The sequence below is a fragment of the Eupeodes corollae genome, chromosome 1, assembly GCF_945859685.1.
Source record: "Eupeodes corollae chromosome 1, idEupCoro1.1, whole genome shotgun sequence".
Lineage (NCBI taxonomy): Eukaryota > Metazoa > Arthropoda > Insecta > Diptera > Syrphidae > Eupeodes > Eupeodes corollae.
In genome coordinates this window covers 31,357,766-31,382,022 of record NC_079147.1, presented here as the reverse complement: position 1 = coordinate 31,382,022, position 24,257 = coordinate 31,357,766, and the positions used below count along the sequence as shown (strand labels likewise).

Sequence of the window (24,257 nt, the reverse complement as noted above, 5' to 3'; positions counted from 1 at the left end):
AGTCGCTATATTGTGATATTAATGCACAATATGGTCAAACTCTTCTTTTGAACATTTTATATTTTCTCAAACCTTTTGTACCATGCAATGCTCTTGGTTTATAAAGACTTACATTAAAGCTAATCAAACTCGTGTTCTGTTAACAATTCTTAATTTTTGGTAACATTTCTTATATCATATTGATTTCGAAATTATGTTTGAGTTTTCTTTAAATACGCCACATAGCAAAAAGGGCAGTTAAAAACTTTAATACAAAACATATTTAAATCATTCTAGCAGGAAACAAAAATTTTCTGCAAAAATGTGACTTAATGAGATGCAAATGAAAAAAAAGAAACCTGAGGATATCCATTTAAATAGACTTTTGCAGACGAAGCAACTTTAATAAGAAAATCTAAAGCTTTTCTATCAATGCAATTAAAAATTTCAAAAAAAAAAAATGATCGTACCCTGCAGGAGACTAACCTTACGGAAGAATCTCCTTGGACGGTAAAACTATTGAAAAATTTGTGTTCATTCTGCAACACGCGAAGCTCGATGGATAAAGCCAATTTATTTGCGGCACAGTTTTCTAAGTGTAAACGATTCTACGGGACGGAATCCTCTTTAGTACTTATACAGTTGCTAGAGTTCTTAAAGATCTCCATATTCACCAACCCACTGGCAAAACCACTGTTTAAGCTTACCAAAATGTTTGCTCTAACTATCTTCTAATTGCACCTACGTCCCTCTTTTCCAAGGTCATGAAAACGCTTGAAGAATGGAAGCTTCTTAGCTGATATGGTGAGCTGGTGGTTTATCTCAACGAAAAGTTGAATATATCTTTAAATCATTTTGGAGAAAGCAGGATTATTTCACTTGATGTTTCAAAGGCAAAGTTAGTGCACTTGGTTTTAGCGAATCTATTCTTTTTTGAGTTAGAAATTAACCTTTCTTAACGGTCCGTTCAGTTGTATTAGAGGTGTTCAAATCCGATATTCATATTGTGACCGCTGGTGTTTCGGAGGGCTCCCTTTTGATTCCAACACTCTTCTTAATTTTTGTATAAATGATCTTTTGTCTAAAAATTCTAAGCCAGTTTGTTTCTGATGACAGTACCCTCAGCTTTTTATTAACTTCCCATAGGAATTTTTTGTAAATGGTCCGATTTGTAAAAATGACAAGTTGGCATTTCTTGACGTTTCAAGTTCGTACATTCGTACGTCGTTCTTAAAAAAATTGAGTTCGTGGTTTTTTAATAAAGCAGTTAAGAAAAACAAAATGACAGTTAATTCAAAATATCTTACGAAATATACGGTCCACAATCTATTTTTTTTTTTTTTCAACTAGTGCTAATTTCGTGAATGGCAAAACTTACCTCATGACTGATTCGATTGATAATTAGTTTTATCCTTCCGATGAACGAATATGGTTGTGAGAAATATTCCTTTAATCGGCTTAAGACCCACACTTATAACTTCCCATCCCGTCTGCCGATTTGTCTTGCTTAAAAGTTTGTCTATATGTACTCGTAACAATTTTTACCAAATTTGCGTACTAATTTTGTAGATTTTATTTTTTATGAAAAAACGGACTGTTGGATTTTTATATAAAAATTACTGAATATCGAAACCAATATTTTCTGTGAAATAAAATAAGCTTGAAGCCAATCTTTTTAATTTCTGAAAAGCTATTTGAGTCGAAAGTAAATTTTTACCACGTTTTAGTACTGTTTTTTTTTTTAGAGTTTTATTTTTTGTACAACAACTGTCAATTCGATTTTTTTCAAAATTTTACCGAATGTTGAAAACAATATTTCTTATAAGATGAAATTAGTTTAAAGCCAATATTTCAAATTTTTGAAAAGATATTTGAGTCGAAAACCAATTTTTACCAACTTTTATAAATTTTTTTTTAGGTTTTTATTTTTTGTAAAAAAACTGTCAATTCGATTTCTCTCAAAATTTGTCCTAATTTTGAAAACAATATTTCTTAAAAGCAAAAATTATTTAGAAGCTATTATCGCAAATTTTTGACTCAAATATGAGTCAAAAATCAATTTTTAACAAGTTTTGTTGATTTTTTTTCGGTGTTTAATTTTTTTGATTTTTCTCAAAATTTTATCAGATGTTAAAAACATTATTTTTCGTTGCACAAAATTGTTTTCGAGACGAAATTATATTGTAGTCCTAAAAATTTGGAGGTGACAAATTTGTTTTTCAGTTTTTTTGATTTATAAAAAAAAACGTTAAACAAATTTTTTTTTAAATATACTTCTTTAATATCACGTTGCAATATATTATATTAAATTTAATTCAAGACTCTAGCATTTTTGGTTCGTAAGATATTTAGGGTTAACCGAAAGTTTCACCTTCTTCATCTTTTTGTCTTTTTATCTGTATAACAACATTTATTTGAAACCGATATCTCTTCTGGTTCTTGAGCTATGGAGGACGGAAAAAACGTCGCAAACGTACGGATGTACGGACGTATGGACGTACGGTCGAGAAATGTCAAAATTTTCAATTTGATAAATCGGACCCATTACAATAACTTCCTATGGGAAGTTAAAAAGTTATTTGGCGGACCCTATTTTAGTGCTAGCGACTTGAATAAGTTTTTATATTGTGTATTGTGACGTGATAACAAACTGATAAAACTTTGAAAAAAAAATAGTTAATGGTTTTTCAATAAATGCTACTAATTTTTTTAAGAATTGATATTCGACTAAAAATCTCGTTAAAAAAAAAGACGTTGAAATCAAACTTTTTCATCAAATGCTTAGTATTGTTGTCAATTCGTATTTAATTATTTTTTAATTCAACTGCCTACTTTAAGAAAAAAAAAGCACAAGACGACAAGGTTGTTCACCTTGACTTAAAGTTATTTATCTAACACAAAATATTGTTATTATTTTGATAAAGTTTTAAGCAAGACAAATCGTCAGACGGGTTGGTAAAATATCAGCCTCTCTTCTTCGTTTAAGATTTTCATCCTTATCATCCGAATATTGATTAACACCTACAGTGTATTATTAACTACCCATAGGAAGTTATTGTAATGGGTCCGGCTTGTCAAATTGACATTTCTCGAAGTTTCAAGGTCCCAAGAGTTGAAATAAAAGATACGTATGTATGTATGTATGTCCGTACGCCCGGACGTCTGTATGTTCGGACGTTTTTTTCGTCTTGCATAGCTCAAGAACTAGAAGAGATATCGACTTTAAATAAACTCTGTTATACAGTTAATAATGCAGAAAGATGAAGAAAGAGCTCTCAAGAAAATTGCGTGGGTGGTTTTTTTACCATAGCATTTTGAAAAAAAGGTGGAAATTTTGGTTAACCCTGAATATCTTACGAACCAAAAACGTTAGAGATTTGAATTACATTTTATGTAATATTTTGTAACGTGATATCAAAGATATATATTTTTTGAAAAAATTCCATTTAATCGAATTGACCGTTATTTTACAAAAAGTAAAAACCTAAAACTCAAATATCTTTTTAAAAATTGTAGATATCGGTTTTAAACTACTTTTGTCTTTAAAAAAGTATTGGTCTTAACATTCAGTAAAATTTTGAAAAAATCGAATTGACAGTTTTTTTACAAAAAACAATACTCTAGAAAAAAAAACAAAATTTAAAAATATTGGCTTCAAACTTATTTTATTTGACAGAAAATATTGTTTTTGATATTCAGTAATTTTAATATAAAAATCCAACAGTCCGTTTTTTCATAAAAAATAAAATCTACAAAAAATAGTACGCAAATTTGGTAAAAATTGATACGAGTACATGTAGACAAAGTTTTAAGCAAGACAAATCGACAGATGGGATGGGAAGTTATTAGTGTGGGTCGCATCCCACCCTCTTTTTTAATTCTAAAATTCAAAGCATTGTCCAATAGGGAAAAAAAAACAATTCAACTGTAATTTCCGTTATTCTAGGAATGCTTAACAAGTTACCCTTGAGCTTCCTGTACCGTCAAGTATAGGAATTCTTTCTTACGCTGCATTACACAAATGTGGAACGATTTACTAGGCTCAATATTTCTCACTCATTCAATTTGCAGACATTCAAAACCTATCCTTCTTTCCTAATTGCGTCACTGTGTTGTATCATGAGAGTATTCATAACCCCTTGTGTGCGCACACAAAATAAACAAAATACAAGAAACATACCAATTTCTAATTAAACTTTGGAAAAAATGTAAAAAATTGACATCTTTTCTCTCATTTGATATAACTAATAGTTTTTGTTTTATTTGGGTAATATATTCTTGCATAAAAGTAATTTCTTGGGCATTCAACAGAGTCCTTATAATAAATATTAATAAACCCAACCCATTTGTTGATCATTTATTTATTCAATTGTGTTACCTATAAGTAAATCATTTTTATAATTTGTTGCTATATTTTTACATTTCTTGTTTTGATATCAAATTCAAAAATAAACTTCTACATCCATTCGGTATTATCGATAATGTAATCCTAATATGCAAATATTCATTTAAAAAAAAATAATATTATTCTCCTAATTTGCCCTTGAGGCATTTCGTATAAACAAATTCAACAATTAATGTCATCATCCCATCGATTTGCTTACACATTTCAAATCAAATTCATTGCCATACCAGAAAAAAAAACAAATAAAAATAACCATCATAGTTGTGAAAGCCTATCGGGTAATGGAAGTGCATTCCAAATAACGGCCATTGAAAATAAAATTCAAGTGTATGAATATACCTCTTAAATACACAAAACACACCCTATACCGTAAAGCCCCCACTCCAACTCCCACTAAATCAATAAAGAAATATCAAAACAGTCAATAGTTTATTTTAAACCTTCTGTACCTTAACTTACCTGTTACCAGTTATTCGTACCTTACCTACCTGCATATATATATTCACTGTACTTGTACTTAGTACCTTGCCTTTGCCTACATCATTAAACTTCAAAATTGCTCTTCAAAGTGTCAACATTTTAATTTCATATCATTTCATTTTATTTTTATTTTATTCAATATTCGATTTCGCTTCTGTTCATAGAAACAGAGATAGATATTAAAAAAACGTGCGCTATATTTCAAAAATTCGCCGAAATAAAAATTAAAGGTCAATCGTAAGCGCGTAATCGTGATACATATAAAAATGGCGATATCAAATCACCTGTTTGCTTTTTGATTATGTTGTTTTGATTGTCCTACATTTTCGCGTGCGACCTAATCTAATGCATGTTACATAACCGTTACATGCTTTGCATAAACAAAAGTTTAAAAAAAAGTAAATATAAACAACAACAACAATTCCTATAACCTTCAAATATATACATAAAAGCGATTGAAAGAAAACAAAAAAAAAACCCTGTGGAATGCAAATGTTTGGCGGCTATTTTTGACGTTAATGGTCTTGTTGAATGGTGGAACCGTATTAAGCCGACATAAAGCTTTATGTACCTCTTTATCTATATGTACCTTACCAACCTATTGATAGACTCTGAGAGTCTTATCTATTCAATCTTTTTTTTAACTAGCTTTACAATGGACAAATGAAAGTTTAGATATAGGCTTTTTATTTTGTCTTTTCCTATTGCATTGGGGGTTGATGGGTATAGTGGCCTTAACGAGGCTTTTTCTGTGTTCTTTTAGATTTATGGGTATACACAACTTATTTGCTTATAACAAAGCATTTAAAGGACATTTTCTTGGATTTTATTTATTTTGTTTATTAGGTTAGGGTAAGGTTAGCCATAAGAAAGAACTTCAATCTAGGTGTTCAGGATATAGTCAAAGCAAAGACCTTCTTTGTTTTACATACTAGTTGTTTGTACTACTTGTTATTGAATGAACCTTTATATTTATGCATATTATTTAACATCATTCTGTAGTCACGAAATCCTTTTACATCGACATGTCTTCACCTATCTCTGCTATCACACTGTGAATTTAAAGAACTAGACAAAATGGCCAGACGTGGCTAACAATCTTAATTGTTTTTACGTAGCAGAACTTCGAGCTAAAATGTAAAGTTGGGCTGGGATTCCACTCACACTGATAACTTCCCATTAGTGTCCATCAGTCAATTTGTCTAAAAAGTTCAACAAAATATTAATAATATCGTGTGTGACATGAAGAAATTTGAAGTTAATATACATATGTTTTTGGTCCCGAAACGCATTTCTTCATTTCAATTTTTAGTTGATTATGTAGATTTCCGTTTGTTATAAGAAAAAGTTGTCTACGGTTTTTATTTTTCTAAAAAAAGTAACTTAAAGTTTGCAATAATTTTTGTATATGATAAAATAAGTTAAATTTTGAAATCTGTTTTTGTTAACGAGATTTTAAGTCGAAAAACAACTTCTACCCATTTTAGCAGCATTTTTTGAAAGTTTTAATTATTTGTATAAAAAAATAGAAATTGGATTTTTCTAAGAACGTTATCTTAAGTCAACAATAAAATTTTACATAGAATTAAATAAAATTGCTGTAATTTTTTTTATATTTTTCCCACACTAAAGGGGTTATGAATCTAAACAAATCAAAATAAATTTTTCTGTTATATCGAATTAAAATTGAGATACCAATGCACATTAGTTTGAATTTCTGCACATTGTAATGATTGGGAAATATTGGGTTTGGTTAAGAATTTCACATTCGCGTAGTGCGCCTAAAAAAAGAATCCTTGTACTTAACAATAAGTTCGAAATTGCACACAGGGGTAAAGTGATGGGTATTACTGTCTATTTCACTAGAGTAATGTTTATAAAAATAATGGTTAAACCCTGCGGCGGTGTTAAAAAAAAAGCAAATGTCTCGTTAAGAGAACGATTGTTTATCATTTTTAGAGCTCCTTTTTCAACTCTATCCAGAAGACTCAAGAACGTTATTATTATAATTTTTGCTGGCGCCCAATTTGAGAATTAAACTCGAGTTTTGGACGGTTAAAAACTTTTGTAAAATACAGCCAAATCAAGAAGACGTAAGAAACTTCTTGCATCGTCTAAGAAAACCTAAACACTTAGCAGCATTTTTGGAAATGTTGAATATGCGATCACTCCACGACGAGTGGTTTGTGATGCACATACTTAAAACTGAAGCCATGGATAATGGTATTGTGAGTAAGTTACGCTTTTGGAACAGTAGACAGCAGTGAGTTTTATAAGCATGAAATTTTACACGGTTTTTTGATTCCACATTGACAATGCAGCCAAGATCAGAATTTAGAACTAACCATTCGCTGTTCTTGAAATCTCTCATACGAAGGACAGGGGTGTGGAGCTAAGGGTACTGTAATCAGCGAAACAATTTAGTGCTTTCAGACAAAAGATCATTTATAAAAAGAGGCTGGACCCACACTGATAACTTCCTATCCTGTCTGTCGATTTGTCTTGCTTAAAAGTTTGTAGGTTTTCGTGTTGTGTTAAAGAAGTCGTCACTATAATTATTCTTAAAAATTTCAAAATTACCCACACTGATAACTTCCCATCCTGTCTGTCGATTTGTCTTGCTTTAAAGTTTGTAGGTTTTCATGTTGTGTTAAAGAAGTCGTCACTATAATTATTCTTAAAAATTTCAAAATTACCAACAATATTTTACGTATAACAAAATAGTTCGATTTCAAAATCTATTTCTCTTCAATAGATTTTTAGTCGAAGATGAAAAAAATGGACTGTTAAATGGACTTATAAAAAATTAATTTTAATTTTTGAAAAAATATTTGAGTCGAAAATTAAATGGTTGCCATATTTAAGTATTGTTTTTTTTTAGGTTTTATTTTTTTGCAAAAAAAAACTGTCAATTCGATTTTTCTCAAAATTTTACTGAATGTTGAATTATGAAATTAGGTTTAAGCCAATATCCCAAAGTTTTGAAAAGATATTTCAATCGAAAATCAATTTTTACGAACTTTCGTTATTTTTTTTAAGGTTTTGTAGATAAAATCATTTTTGTTCGTAAAATATTCGCGGTGACAAAAATGTTTGTCCAGTTTTTTCGATTTATAAAAAAAAAACACGTTTATTGGATTTATTTATCAAAAATATATTTTGTTGGTATCGCGTTACAATACATAATATAAAATTTAATTCAAGTCTCTAGCTGTATTGGTTCGTGAGACATTTAGGGTAAACCAAAATGTTCACCTTTTTCCAAATTTCTACCCTCTCAATTTTTTTGAGACGTTTCACAAAATGTATTTGAAACGATATCTTAACTGGTTCTTGAGCTATGGACACGCACGCACAGGCATCTCACTTAAAAACATTTATTTCAACTTTAGTGACCTTGAAACGTCGAGAAATTTCAAAACTTTCAATTTGATAAATCGGACCCATTACAATAACTTCCTTTGGAAATTTAAAAATCAGAAAGAGTGTCGGCGCCAAACGAGGCTCTGAGGCACAGCAGTATTTATTTTGTGCATATCCGATTTGAACCCAAAGGTAATTCGAAGGTAATTTATTACCAAACAAAGAAGAGATTCATCAATACCGAATGCACGCAATTTCAACACAAGAGCTTGATGTTAAACCCTACCAAATGCCTTTGAAATATCAAGGGCAATAATCTTACTTTCTCCAAAACGATGTTAGGATGTGTTCCACTCTTTGGTGATATATACCGTGGGCCAATTGTTACAAAAGCCATACTGGCTGACGGTTATTGAGAGCCTTTCATTCTTCAAGATATTCATTAACCTGAAAATTGATCAATGTTTTCAGTATTGTATTATACAAAATTTAATTGAATTTAATAGCGTGATTTTGCCGTAAGATACCCGCAAAGTTTTGAAAGTCCTTTTTGCATCTTTCGATGTTATTATCTGTAAATCAAAATAAATTTTAAGTCGATATCCCAACTGATTGTTGAGATACGAACAGAAAAAATAGTATTTCGAACGTACGGACATATAAACGTGTACAGACATTTCTTTAAAAATCTTTTATTTGGTTTCTATGGACCTTAAAACGTCAAAAAATGTCTAAGTTTTTTTTATTCCTATCAGTCGTTTCTGGTGCATTTTTTTTACTTATTAAGCTTATGTCATTTATTGTTTAAGTTTATACATATTTTTGTCTGCACATCTTGGTATTATGATCTGTTAGACAAAATGAAGTTGTGGTCAATATTTCTGCTCTTTCTTAAGATATAGAAGTTGGAAAAAGGCGTACTGATAGTACAGACGTATAAACATTTTAGAACCTTGAAAAGTAGCTTGAGTAATTAAATTCCTTGCAACAAACTCATAACAATTTATTCATTGCATAAACAAATGTACAAAGCAAAAATTCTAATAAACAAAGTATGCACCTGTAAAATGTTGCAATACAAATTACACACAAATAATCATATCGCTTTCTTAAACAAGCATCATGGCATCTATTAAAACCTCTTGTTTTAATAGCCTGCGGTATTTTGAAAAACTTCGAAGATACAAGTTTATTAGTAATTACAGACATCCGTGTACTTGAATCTATACAACGTCTGAAAAATAATGTTTCCACAAAAGTATTAACTTGACCTTTATGAGATGACGCAGAATGAAATAATATTGAAATGAATGACGTTTGCATTAAAATTGCAAGTATATTTTATTAGATTAACATCTCGTTATCCGGAAATTACTTTGATTAGATTGTTAAAATAATAATCTTACTAATTGCTAATAAAACTTTGGCATAAGTAATACAAATTTAATATACTGTTTATGATAATAGTATCTTTTTTCATTATCCTTATTTGCATAAATAATTTCGTTTACATTTTGTATTTTCCTTAAAGGGCACGTGATGTGATCCGAATCGATCATTGATTATTTCAATTAATGAAAATGGTCAAATATGCAATATTATTATTTGTTTGTCTAAAGAACAAAATAATGAATATATCATAATAATGGATGAAGGGGTTTTTTAGGTGTTCTAGTTTTTGCCACTTTTAATATTAAACACCAGTATAAACTAAAACCTAAAAGCATGGAAAAGAAGGAAAAACAATTGGTCTCTTCAAAACTAAATGTTTATTATTTCTCATTTTTAGGTCGGAAATATTATAATGCCTTTTAAACCCTAAGTGGATGCATTGGAATATGATTTGGAATAAAATATCTTATAGTTTTATCTATGTCCATAACAGTAATAAAAGAACTTTGTCCAAACAATTAAAATAGAAATGGTAATTACAACTCATAAGTAGTTATTACAGCTTTCTTTACGTTACCTATACAAAAATATTTCCACTCCATGTTTGACCTTAATTTTAATTGAAGGTGGTAATATCTTTTTTTTTGCATTAATAATTTCTTATAAATACGTCTCTCCATTTAATATAGGTATATCACATTATTATTTATTGTGGTTATTTTCATTGAATCCAATTACAATATTATTACAGTAAATATAACAAATGTTTGTTTTTGTTTTTATTTTCTGTTCTTACATGAAGGCGTGTTTCTTATTTTTAGCTACACAAGTATTTATAATGTTATTTATTTAACCACAGATTAAATGATTTAATTTTATTTTACGTCTAAGTATTACCTGTGTTTTAAGAGGGAAACTTGAAAATAATTACTAGGTAAGTCCACGGGCCAAGCAATGAGTATTTTATATGCAAATTCTTGTCTCGCAGTCTTGTAAAAATAGTTACAATTTATGACGCTTTAAATTAGATTTTGAATGTTTAAAATTAGCAGTGCTTGAAATAATATCTAACTCGAATCTTAGTGGTTTTATTGCGTTCTGTTACGTTTTCAATCAAATACAAAATACTAACAATTTGGAAGAAAACAAAAAAGCTGTCAAAAGAACTTGATTTTACCACTCTCAAATAACAAAAAAAAATAATTTTTAAAGAATTGGCGGGAAGATATTAAAAACATGTGTAGGAATTTGTTAATTTCGACGAGCATGATTGACTATCTGAAGGTATTACTTCTTTCGGTCGAAATAAATAAACAAAACCAATAAGTTGTTTTAAATTTCCAACAAAATCTCTTTTCCTTAATTTCATTCATTTTCAAGTTTCGAAGTAAATACTGAATAGATATCATTTTTTATTTCATTATGAACTTTGCACTTTGTGTCATAAGCAATATTATTCAAATAAACAAAGTTTAACAGCATGAAAAGGTTTTGAGATATTGTTAAAAGACTTTTCCAGAAATATTGGTTGTCGAATTGGTTATAATTGCCCCATATCGTTCTGAATTGACTTTTACCAATATCAAGTTTCAACCAAAGAAAACACCAAACAGTAACTCTCCTTGGATGCAACAGCACATCTACGATAATATGGTATTTTTTTTTCAAATGACGTTAGCGTAAGGCGCGAAAACTTTTAAATCATCACTTTTTGGTAAGTTTTAATAATTCTAACGTTCTGCTTGATTGTTTGGGAAATATCAAATATTGCAAACGATCATTTATTATTGTAACATTTAAATTTGAAGCTGAGTTTGACAGGTGTCAATTGTCGAATTTTAGGACTACCAAGTTAAATTCATAAAATTAATGATTTTTCCTAAAAATTATATTTTGGTTTATAGAAATTCAATCATAATATCATAATAGTCAAATCAAATCTATTTTCCCTCGCATAATACAATATTTGTGTACGTACATAATTTTCAAAAATGAAACATTTCTTTTTAATACAACATAATTCAGCATATTGGTATGTAGTCGATTCTTTTATGAAAGGTTTTGTTACAACATTTAAAAAATGTTTTGCCCTTTAAAATTATTAATGCAATCTATTGTCTGGTCAACCAAATAACTTTTTTTTCTGTAGCACAATGAGAATAATACTTTTTCAATGGATAAAGGTTTTTTTAATTCGATTCTCGTCTTTAAATTTTTCTATCACATCAGGTTTTGAAAATATACACCTTAAAAATGTTAAAAATAACTAAAAACTGTTTTTTTTTTATGTCTAAGTTAAAAGTCAAAATATCTATTAACAATAAATAATATGATGATTTTGCAAAGCACAAATATTTTTCTTTTATGTACTGTTTATATTATTTTAGTATCTTATTTAGTTTCTGAAAATTATCATGAGTTTTGCGTCGTTATTTGTTTCTATATAAAGTTTTGCGAAAATCTTGAGTTTTTTACTTTCATAGTTTTTAATAAACAACATAAACAACAACAATTCATAACGAAAAATACATTTTGGAGTTTATTTTAAGTGCTTATTTCAAATCGAAGCTTTGGTTTTAACTTTTTGCCAACTCAGCTTTTGGATTTTATACAACAGATTATTTACAAGAGCAAAACTTAGTTTCAAGTCGTGGTTTGGCACTTCTTTCAGATGCCAAACCTTAAGATAGTAAAAATCTAACAACTTATCAAGATTTTTCATATAATTTACGAAATAATATAAATATTTCAACTGAATATTGAAGAAAGGGATTATAGATGAAAACAAGCCTTTTAATAGATTTCTTAAAAAGTGATATCTCCAAACCCTGACATGATACATTAATTTTGAAATCGAGCTTGAATTGAGTCAATCAAAACATTTGTCGACGAGTGCAATTAATGTTTAAGCTAGTTTTTATATTGAAGTTGAACAATTTAGTGCAAATAGTTGATAATTCTCGTTCTTCACGTCACAACGGATCAATGATGATTTTTGTCTAAAGGTACTTACGAGACTGGGAAGTGTCTTAAGCTCCTTTTCACCACGGTAAAATATATCCTTCACAGCTAATTGGAGGAGATCCACCGGTAACACTTATAATTAGAAACTCAATACTTTTTTAAGATCGCTTTTAGATTGTTTCTTACAATGATATTAATGCACGAAACACAATAAAAAAAGGGTAGTAGGCGGTTAAAAACCGATGCCAAGGGCCACGTGACACTAATGGAAGATTTTTGTAATTTAGTTGTAATTTTGAACTTGTTTGCTCTGAAATACAAAATAACATATTATGACCATTAATTTCTCTATCAATTAACGATTCTGGCACCAAGGAACGATGTTGTTTTGAAAATAAATGCAAACACATTGGACGAAATCGCCTGAGATATGATTGAGTATTTGTCAACATACACTATTATCCACTCAGAACACAAAACTTTATACCAACTAACTCATAAAAACCTGCCCTTGGAATGTCGCTTTGCGATATTTAAATTTTCTTTTACTAATTTTAAATGCATCCAAATTTCCATTTATTTGAAATAATAAAAGGCCTAGAACATAAATTCTATATTTAAAATAAACATTTTTCTTACAACCTATTTCATTTAAAAATAAAAAAGGCTGTGATGCCACCCACACTGATAACTTCCCATACCGTCTGTCGAATAGTCTTGCCTCAAAGTTTGTAGTTTTTCGTGTTTGGCTCAAAAAGTTGTTAGTTGAATTATTCTTAAAAATTTTAAAACTACCAACAATAATTTTCATATAAAGAAACAGTTTAGTTTGAAAATTTAGTTTTTTTAAATATATTTTTAGTCGAAAAATGTTGTTACCAATTTATGTAGCTTTTCTAAAATTTAAACGAATTGTATGAATGAAACTAATTAGAGAGATATCAAGAAGCGAAAATCAATTTTTAACAAATTTGTGTACTATTTCCTTAAGATTTTATTTTTTAAGGAAAAAGGACGATTTTTTTATAAAAAAAAAACTACGGAATATCGAAAACAATATTTTCTGTGAAATAAAAATAGTTTGAAGACAATATTTTTAATTTGAGTCGGAAGTAAATTTCTACCAAGTTTTAATATTGTTTTATTGTTATTTTTTTGTTAAAAAAACTAAATGATGACAACAATGTAAGAAAAGATAAAAGTAGTTTAAAGTCAATTTCTTAAATTTTTGAAAAGATGTTTGAGTCGAAAATCAATTTTTATTAACTTTTATTAATTGTTTTACTTAGGTTTTTAGTTTTTTGTAAGAAAACTTTCAATTCAATTATTCTCAAAATTTTACTAAATGTTAAAAACAATATTTCTTAAAAGATAAAAGTAGGTTGAAGCCAATATGTTAGAGTTTTAAAAAGATGTTTGAGTCGAAATTCAGTTTTTACCAACTGTTTTTTTGTGGTTTTTATTTTTTATAAAAAAAACTGTCAATTCGATTTTTCTCAAAATGTCAAAAAACTTATTTTTTGTTTCACAAAATCGTTTTGAAGATAAAATCATTTTGTATTCGTAAAATTTTCAAGGTCACAATTTTTTTCCAGTTTTTGTATTTATAAAAAAAGCGTTAGTTGTATTGTGTTAGTATTACAATTTATATACAATTTAATTCAATTCTCTAGCGTTTTTGTTTCGTAAGATATTTAGGGCTAACCAAAATGTTCACCTTTTTCTTAAACTGCTATGGTAAAAAAACCGCTAACGCAATTTTCTTTAAAGCCCTTCCTGCATCTTAATGGCCCTATTATCTGTATAACAACATTTATTTGAAGTCGATATCTCTTTTGGTTCTTGAGCTTTGCACAACGAAAAAAACGTCGCGAACGTACGGACGTATACGAACGTACGGACGTATACGAACGTACGGACGTATACGAACGTACTTACACACTCACGCACAGACATCTTTCTAAAAATCTTTTATTTCGACTCTAGGGACCTTGAAACGTCGAGAAATTTCAAAATTTTCAATTGGAAAAATTGAACCAATTACAATAACTTCCTATGGGAAGTTAATAATTGTCTTTAAATATTACAAAATATTAACAACAATATTTCTATGACATAACAACTTGGAAGTCAGTATCTTTTTTATTCTCAAGATATACTCGTTACAAAATTGTTAGTACTTTTTAATATCTTTTGTTTCAGGTTTTTTTTTATTTTTGAAAAAAAATGTCGATTCGATTTTTCAAAAATTTTACCAGATGTTTAAAACGTAATTCTTCATTACATTACACTATTTTGGAATTATTATCAATTCTTGTTTAAAAAATGTTCGAGGTAAACATATTTTTTAATTAAACGTTATTGAAATTTTTTCTGAAAACTTTTCTTAATTAGTATATACATTTGTCTGTTTTATTATTTATTTATGTACAAACATTTTTTGAGAAGCCGAAATCTTTTCTTTTTCTTGAGATATGGACGATGGAAAAAGGTTCCCAAAAGTACGGACTTACGAAAGTATGTACGTCCACACGTATACACAGCCATCTCTCTTAAAATTTTTGATTTAGATTCAAGGACCTGAAACGTCGAGAAATGTCAAAACTTTCAATTTAATTTAATAATTCTTATATAAGCTTCCTATGGGAATTTAATAAACTGCCCGTTGGACTTTTTTAACAACACAAAACACAACTCCTTCTGCAGATTTCGATATTATTATCTGTCAATATCGCAGATGGTTCTGATGATATAGCCGACGAAAAAAAGTTTCCCAAACATACGGATGTATGAACGTACTGACGAACAAACAGATATTTCTCCTAAAATCATTAAGAAGTTAATATTTTACAGGGCCCGATTACAGTTACGATTCTAGGTCACATCGTTGAATATTCTTAATTTGTTTTCCTTAAGTTTATATTTCATTTTAAAAATCTAGTCAAATCTTTTATTATAATTTTAGGAATAAATATTTTGCTTTTAAACCTTTTTTTTGAAGATTCCAAGCAATTTCATCTGCAATCGTACATTATTTACTCTTTCGTATTTTAGTCCTTTATTTTAAGGCCAAAGTTTATTGCAAATTGTTTAATTTTCGAGATAATTTAAAGTAAAATGTTATGTTATATTCTTTCTTTGTAATAAACAAATTACATATTTTTAACTTAAAAAAAAATTATCACTGACATATTGCGCCAAAGTTGTTCCCTAAAGAAATTTTTATAGAATACCATTTTGCTAAAAAATGTGAAAATTTAAATTTTGAATGTTAACAATTTGCGCCCAAGAATAAATCCAAACTTACGCTCACAGAAAGTTAGATTACTAATAAAATTTAACAACCAATTTCCAACAGAAAGCTTAAATGAAAAACTATTATTTTTATACATTAAGTTCTAATGAACTTCTAATTAATTTTGTAAGTAAAAAGATTAAGTACATTCGACTAATTAAAGAATGTTCCTTCATTAATCAAGTAATTAAATGACAAAATTAACAAAAATAAACACAAAACCAATTTTTCTCCTCCTCCATCATTATTAACTCGTCAAACAGCTAGAAAAAAATCCCTCAAATGATGATAATTATTAGGTACTGCCCCTCGTCATGTAACACCTTAAGTAAATAAACTCTCAAAAAAAAATAAAAAACTATTTAATTTATGTAACATAAAGCGCAGTAACAAAACACTTAACATGAAAAATCCAAAAAGCTCCATACTATAAGTCTACAGCTGAAACTCCCCTCCGCTACCAAGTCAAAAATAAATCGTTATTTAAATCTTTCCTAATTGCATTATGAAGAATCAACCATTTCGACTAAGGGCCCCCTTCCACCTGGTTAACTCAAAAAAAAAACAGAGGCTAAGCAAAAAGCAAATAGCAAGTCAAATGATGTCAAAATCAAAAGTAATGTACCTACAAATAAAATGTTTATGTCAGATTGAGGAATTGATGTTCAGCGTTTTTTTTTTTGATCTCACGACTTTTTTCTATACTCTCACTGTCTTGACTGATGACAGTTTAGGTGAAAATTGTCTCCAAATCGAATGTTAACCTGTTCAAAGCGGCTTATGGCCAGTTGGCTATAGTTAGCTGAGATTAAAAAAAAGCTCACAATTTTGCACCATCAACAAAAATTATAATGTGCAAACAAAAACACCCAACTTTTTGACAAATTGAAAACAAACTGTAAAACAACTGCGCTGGGCGATGGCGCTGGTGTTGCTGCTGTCAACATAATACAATATTCAGCAATTCAACGGTAAATTTAATTGAGGTCAATGGTTGTTGTTTGATTTTGTCATTAGCGTCAGCAAAGTTCTTGACCCATTTATTCTTCTATGTTGATGACATTAAGCTTCGGTTTTAAACTTGAAAAAATATGAGACATGAAAGTCAAGACATCAACTTATAGAAAATTCTAGATTTAACCATAAATAAACAGAAAAAAAACAGAAATAAATTAAAGAGAAAGGACTGATTAAGTCAATAAAATGGGAACTTCCAGCCTTGCATTCTCATTAATCCTGTTCTTGGACAAGGTGAGGTTGCCAATTAAAATCCCATCTTCTATAAGATTACCAACATAACTCAACTCTATAAAGACTGTCGGAAGCCTAGGTATGCATAAAAGTTGCTGGTTATTTGACAGTTGATACTGATCAGTGACAGAGTAAACATAACTGCATGGTCATTATATCGGAACCCATAAGCTAAGCAAACCTCAAAAGTCCACAAGCTAAGATGAAACGAAACAGCCAGCAGCGGCGGCGCGCGTAGTGCAGCGTCAGAAGGTCAAGTCCAGCAGAAAGTAAGAGTATATAACCTAGTGGTGGGTAAGTCAAGTGCAAGGTTTGAGTTAAGCTTGAGACGACTGCATCACCTTCAGCATCAGCCATAGGTATCAGCTTTAAGCTGGCGCGGCGTGTTGTTTTTATGGAAAGACACAGAGAAGCATGATGCATGATACACTCGTTGACAGAGCAATGAACACGGGCGGCACGATTCGAACCCAGCAGCGATGAAGACGGAGATGGAGTTGAGGTGCAGTGGTAGAGTGGCGCTGGCTTCACATTCACACATTGTACACAGTTGAAGGTCCGTTCAGAGATTCAGAGCGAGTCGGGAGGTCTACTTAGGTTCACAATTGAGTGCTTTAGCTTGTTGTCGAATGTTTATTAACCGATTTAAAGGCGCAGGTAGGTATAGCGAAATATGAACCGTGAAATAATTTACATATCAATCAGGAGAATGAAAAATGTAATTGCTTGCTAAATGAGAAAATAATAAGGATACATATTTTGTCTCGATCAAGAGATTATATTATTGTCATCAAAAAGGGTTAATGTCCCTTATATAAATTGGAAAAGGTGGTTTTACAAATTATTCATTCTACCAAGTACAGGGTCATTAATCTAGAATTCAATGAAATTATATTTTTGAGAGTGTGATTTGATTAAAATACGATATCCGTATCGATGTTAAATGGTACTTAAAATTAATCTTTTCACTGAAGAACGTGATGAGACATTTTTGACATATTGACAAAATTAAGTGCAGAGAGTCTCAACCCACCTTATATCTTATATGTTGTTATTTATTAAGTTCAATATGGAATATACTTTCAGATACTGAAAGATTAAAGTGAAGGTAAGAAATCTGTAAAAAAGAAATCCACTGAAATGGAAAAGTACAATAAGGCCAAATTTTTGAAACTTGTTCTCTTTGACTTGGCCTTATTTCACAGTACCAGGTTTCGTTCAAAGATGTCCATAAAAAATAAAATAATAACTAGGGAAATAGACTGTTAAAAATACAAATTTAAAATTTTCAAACAAGACCAAACCAAACCTAATTTTTTTTAAATAGTAATATCCAAAATTCTAAACCCGAGCCCAAACTACTACATTTATTTCTGAGGTTAAGAAAATTTCTTAAAAAAGAGACTGGGATCCAACCCAAACTGATAACTTCCCAACATGAGATGAACAAATTTGAAGTCAATATCTTTCTTTGTTCTCATAATACGTTACTTGAAAACCCCTTCATATCAGTTTTTTTTGTTTCTGTAGGTTTTTGTGTTTTGTAAAAAAAAGTTGTCAGTTTGAATTTTGAAAAAAGTTTATAAAAAGTAAGTAACAGTATTTTGCATGTTATTTTAGATTGGATGTTTCCAAGAACATTATTAGAAATTAAAATTTTTAAAGTTAATGCATTTATTTAAGAGATATTGAGAAACGAACATCAAATTTTACCAATTTTGTGAAGTACATTTTCTAGATTTAAATTTTTATGAAAAAACTGACTGTGTGATAAAAAAAATGTCTAAATATTGAAAACAATATTTTTTATAAGATGAAATTAGTTCAAAGCCAATATCTTTGATTTTTGATAAAATATTCGAATCGAAAATCAATTTTTACCAATTTTTTTTGTTTTTTTTTATAAAAAAACGCTGATTTCTTTTTCTTTTTTCAAAACTATACCAGTTTGGTACCACGCAAATTATATTCATAATACTTTAATAAAAAAACAGATATCCAGCTTTTTTTAAAGTTCTTTCTGTATTTTGTTTACATGTATAACAAAATGTATTTGAAATAGAAATCTCTACTGGTTTTGAGATATGGACGATGAAAAATGGTATCCCAAACGTACGCAGACATTTTTTTAAATCTTTCATATAGATTCAAGAGACTTTGTCAAAGTCAAAACGAAGTATTCGAAGTTTTGAAATCGATCAAATGGTAGAACCCTGAAAATAATTTCATGCGGTTTTCGGAACCTAACTGATTATCTTTAAAAAAATTACTTAATTTAATAACTTCACATAACATTATTTCAAAAATTTTGCAAAAATCTGAAACAAAATTTATTATTTTAAACGCTTTAGAGTCTTGAGAGGATTTTATAGCAATTCTTTAAAATATTTAAGAATTTTCTTAATATACGAGCATAACATTATCCTAAAAAATATGAATAAAATCCTAAACATTCATATTTTCAAATTCCAGATATCCCAATATTAATATCATAAATATTTGATATAGTATAACTTTTAGAAATCTAAATTCGGTTTTTAACACTAATAGACGTGCCTAAAACCATAAAATGTTTTTTCCACTTTTTGGGAAACGAAGTTTGATTCAATTTTATTTGTATTTTTTTATTTTTTGAGCTTCATCAGTTGAGAACATTTTTGTTGCCTTTTCAAACACAGCGTAGTAGGAAGTATTTTTAAGTGAAAAAATACTAAAATTGTTACACTAGTGTTGTTGGTTCACACAAACAATTAATTTGTTGTCAAAATGCCATGGACTAAACAAAAGTAGATACCAATACCTATATTTGAAGACCACTTAAGTACAACTGTAACGTGACGGTCATTTACATTAACATAAAAAGCTATTCAACCAGCATTAATATTAAAAAATCCGTCGATATCGATCCGTGTTGAAAATACTTTTTTGATAATTTCCGATATGTCCCAATTGAGAAAACAAATTTTTAGCATACTTGTACGTCATAAAAATCATTAAAAAAAATATAAAATACAAAAAAATAAGAAAATTATTTATTTATTTATTTTAATTTTTCAAAATATTGTTTTTTACTATGAATATGTATGTCTGTGTGTGCGTAAGTCCATGCGTCTATACAATCCGGAAGCTTTGTTCGTCATCCATACATCAAGAACCAGTAAAGATATCGATATAATTGTTGTTATACAGATAATAACACAAAAAGAAACATACAAAAAATAAATTAGGTGGCGCAACAGTCCGTATGCAACCAGGGCCTAGTGACTTACAACTCTCAACCATTCCTGTGTGCGAGTAATTGCAGGGGACCTACAGCTTATATGCCGAATCCCAACGCTTTTTCATGACAAGAATCACTCTTATATAATTTGTCAATTCCTCGCAAGCTGCAGTACCCGTGAATAAAACTTTAGGTGGCACATTCAGGCATGGAACCCAAAAAATCTCGCATGATAGTCCAACGCACTAACCATCATGCCACGGGTACTACCAAAAAAAGATACATGGACTTTAAAAAAAATGGGAAAGTGTTTTTGTTTAGTATAGCAATTTATAAAAAGTGATAAAATTTGGTGGACTTAAGTTATCCCACGAACCAAAGACGTCTGCGACTTCAATTTAATTTTATATTATATAATGTGACGTTATACAAAACAAGTACAATTAAAAAAATCAAATATCAGTTCTTTTAAAAATTAAAAATTCTGGAAAAAACATTTGTCACCTTCAATAATTGCATTCAACAATGAATAAAGTTTTTGACATCTACTAACGTCTTGTGAAAAATCCATTAGACAGTTTTTGTACAAAAAAATAAAAACTTTAGCAAACACATAACTGGGAAAAAATTAAGATAAATTCTTCAAACTTATTTCATCGTAAAATAATATTGTTTTCAACATTTAGTAAGATTAAAATAATTTTCCATGAAACTAAAATCTACAAAAAAATTATACACAAAATTGGTAGCAATCAATGTTCAATTCTTGGAATATCACGTTCCATTCTGTGCTTAATTTTCTTGAAATGAAACTTACATATTTTATCATCCGCAAAAAGTGGTTGTTAACTTTTAGTTAACTTTAAAAAAAAATTCAATTGATGCCTTTAAAAAAAAGCAGGAGATCAAAGAAAGATATTGACTTAAAATTTTGTCATCTCCCACAAAATTTTGTTATAAATACTTTGTTAAAGTTTTAGACGATTCGACAGATTCGCAACACTAAAAGAGTACTATTTATAAGGTTTCTATTGTTCTTAGTTGATACCTTTATTTAAATATGCAACTTTAAAAACTTTATTTAAATATGCAACTTTAAAAACAATAAATATAACATATCCCTCCACAATGAACTGTATAATAATTTAGCTGAGTACAAATTTTTGTCTTATTTAGTTGAAATTATTTAACCATCTCACAAAGTTTCTATAAATTCTCATTGGTTATTAGTCCTTATTTGACTCTATACGAAATTTTGAGGAAAACTTAAATTTAATGCTTTAGTAATATTGAAAAATACATTTTCAATTTAATTTTAAGTCCTGATTCGAACTATGATTTCATCTACCTGCTCAAATATAAAAAAAGTGTTTTCCAACATTATTTTTATATTTTTGTTATATATTTCAAGAACTTAATTTTATAGAATTACTAAGACGACTTATTTGTTTCAAGAACTAATTTTAGTTTCAAACCTTTTTGACTTTTTCTTTTTGAAAACAGTTTTAGTAAAAATTGCTTACAATTTCTTTCAGATTTCTTATAACGGAGTTGAAATCTGTATCAACTTATCAGGATTTTTCGAAAATTTTATAAAATCTTATAAATATTTCAATTGATTACAGAATGATAAAGATTTAGAAAACCATTTAGAGTTTTATTGAAGTGTATGTATTTTTTTTAAATTAACTAATTAAAACTTACATAAAGTAATTTTGAAGTCGGATTTAAATTTGAACCGTTGCAAAAGTGCAATTTGATTACAAAGAACAAAACCTTGTCACCTTGTGTTATCTGGTTAAGGTATTTACTCAAATTTTTAGAATACCGGTTTTGATTATTTGTTAACATTGCCTGGATGACGGATTCGTTAAAAAATGAAAATCTCTTAAGATTGTTTTCCCTTTTCAGTTGAAAACCTTTTTAGATTAAATGGTTCAGCATTTGTTTTAAATGTATAAAAGGTTTTTCAAGCGTTTTGTAAAATACTATAAATATTTAAGATAGTGTTAATAGATGTGGAAAAACTACCATAAATTTTATTTCAAACAAAAACCTACTTTTACTATGCATGTTTTTTAGCTCTTAAATTAATTTATATTATGTCAAAAATGAATCTATTATTCTTGTTACCAACAAAAATTCAAAAAGCAGACAAATTTTTTTTTAATTTCTCAGGAAATTTCTTATTAATGGCTCGAGTCTTATTGTTCGTATAAAATTCATTACAATCTTGAACGAAAATTTGTCAAAATTAAAGTTCTTATAAAATATCACAAATTCTTACGACCGTATTATTGATGGAGTTTCAAAATCATTGCGTATTATTATTTTATAAATATCGTTTTCTCAAGCACTAGAGAAGAACTTATTTTTTTTACCAAATCTAGATTTTTGGCAAGTAATATGCAGTTAAATTATATTTTATTAAAATATGGGCTAACTCATATGTATTGCAGAATGAAAGACTTGAGTAATACAAATAAGTTATTTTCTGGAACTCAAATTGAAAATTACGAGCAATTTTTGATGCAGCACATATTTGCCAAGTAATGATTTTAAGTAAACAATTAAGTTCAATTTGAACTTATCAGCACGCGACTTAAGTACTATAGGTGTTTACCCTCAAGCCGAAAAACCTGTCAAATTTCACATACCTATCGAAAATTAACACTGCACAAAACTAAGCAAGGTGCTGTTATCATAAACTGATTCATTATTTTATATATTTATCAATTCATTTTGGTTGTGCGCTATAACACCTTTACCTTACGATAAGACCAAATCAATTATATATGTAACATAACTCACCTTCAGTATTATTTCAGCCTGTTGGCCTGAGGTTTTCTTGTCAGCTTTATAGACGAAAAAATTACAAAACTTCTCTCGTAATGATGATGATGCGCTTTTTTAATTTTTCGCACTTTGGGTCAATTTTTCGATTTGATATAAATTTTTCACAACTAAATCAAAATCACAAGAAAAAAAAAACAATGATTATGAATTTTGCGCGGCAAAATCAAATCCAAGACACACAACAACAAAAACAAAAAGAATCTATATGTTTTTATTTTCTGTCTGGTTTTGATCGTGCTATCGAATTAATGTATCACCGATCATGCATTAATTAAAAAGTGGGAAATTGCAACAATAAAACGAAAAACAGAATGTTGAAACTTATTTTCAATTGAATTCCACAAACTGACTTTTGTTGCCCGCTGATGGCTAGGCTATGGCTATACCTGGCTGGCTTGACTCTCTATAGGCTGGTTAACAAGGAATTGTTGCTGAATGCACGAGTTGCACGATCAAGCTTTTCTTTTTATTTTGTTGCTAATATTTTTTCGATCACTGAAAGTGAATTTGATTTTGTTTATTTATATACTCGATGATTGAAATCTTAGAAAATGCAATGCGGCTTGAAAAACGCGGTCAGTCTGGTTGGCTGGCTGACGGACAATTGCAGTAGCAAGCGTGAGTGATCCTTCCTCGAAGCTCAGACCAGAGGGCTGCTGGTTCGGTTTGGAATTATGAGGTGTAACGTGTAAGCTGCTGATTGCAAATTAACTCAGTCACAAGTCTACAAGTCTAAAGCTGGCTAAAGCGATGTTGGATGTTGTGGGGATGGAGAGGCCGAGGCGAGGGTTGGTGTTCTATACGATTTGATAAGTGCATCAGGTGCTTTGCTGTGCTACGATGTATTTAGGATGGAGATGGGGATAGGGTTGGAGATGAAGAGACTTGAAGACTTGTGCGGGATCATGGTTAACGTCAAATATCGCGGAAATTAAGAGTGGAGTGAGAACTTTGAGTTGTTTCGTTTTTTAGTTGTTAATAATATTTTTGTAATTTGTTGTTGTTGCTGTTTTTGTCGGCATCAACTATTTATTGACTGGCTATAGAGAGGG

The 24,257-nt window shown here is 29.3% G+C and overlaps 1 protein-coding gene across 3 annotated transcripts in view; it reads right to left on the bottom strand.

Moving 5' to 3' along the window:
* The window catches only part of LOC129939780 (elongation of very long chain fatty acids protein AAEL008004), a 168,722-nt gene extending 144,787 nt beyond the window's left edge, over positions 1-23,935 (bottom strand). Inside the window, exons 1-2 of one of the 3 annotated variants that reach the window (XM_056047918.1) lie at positions 23,592-23,931; positions 23,161-23,312 (exon numbers count right to left, since the gene is read on the bottom strand). The gene's annotated coding sequence lies outside the window, so the exon portion shown is untranslated. Of the gene's footprint in view, positions 1-23,160 lie in introns of all 3 variants that reach the window. The other 2 variants (XM_056047921.1, XM_056047917.1) reach the window with 2 other exon arrangements.
* Between the last annotated feature and the right edge of the window lie 322 nt (positions 23,936-24,257).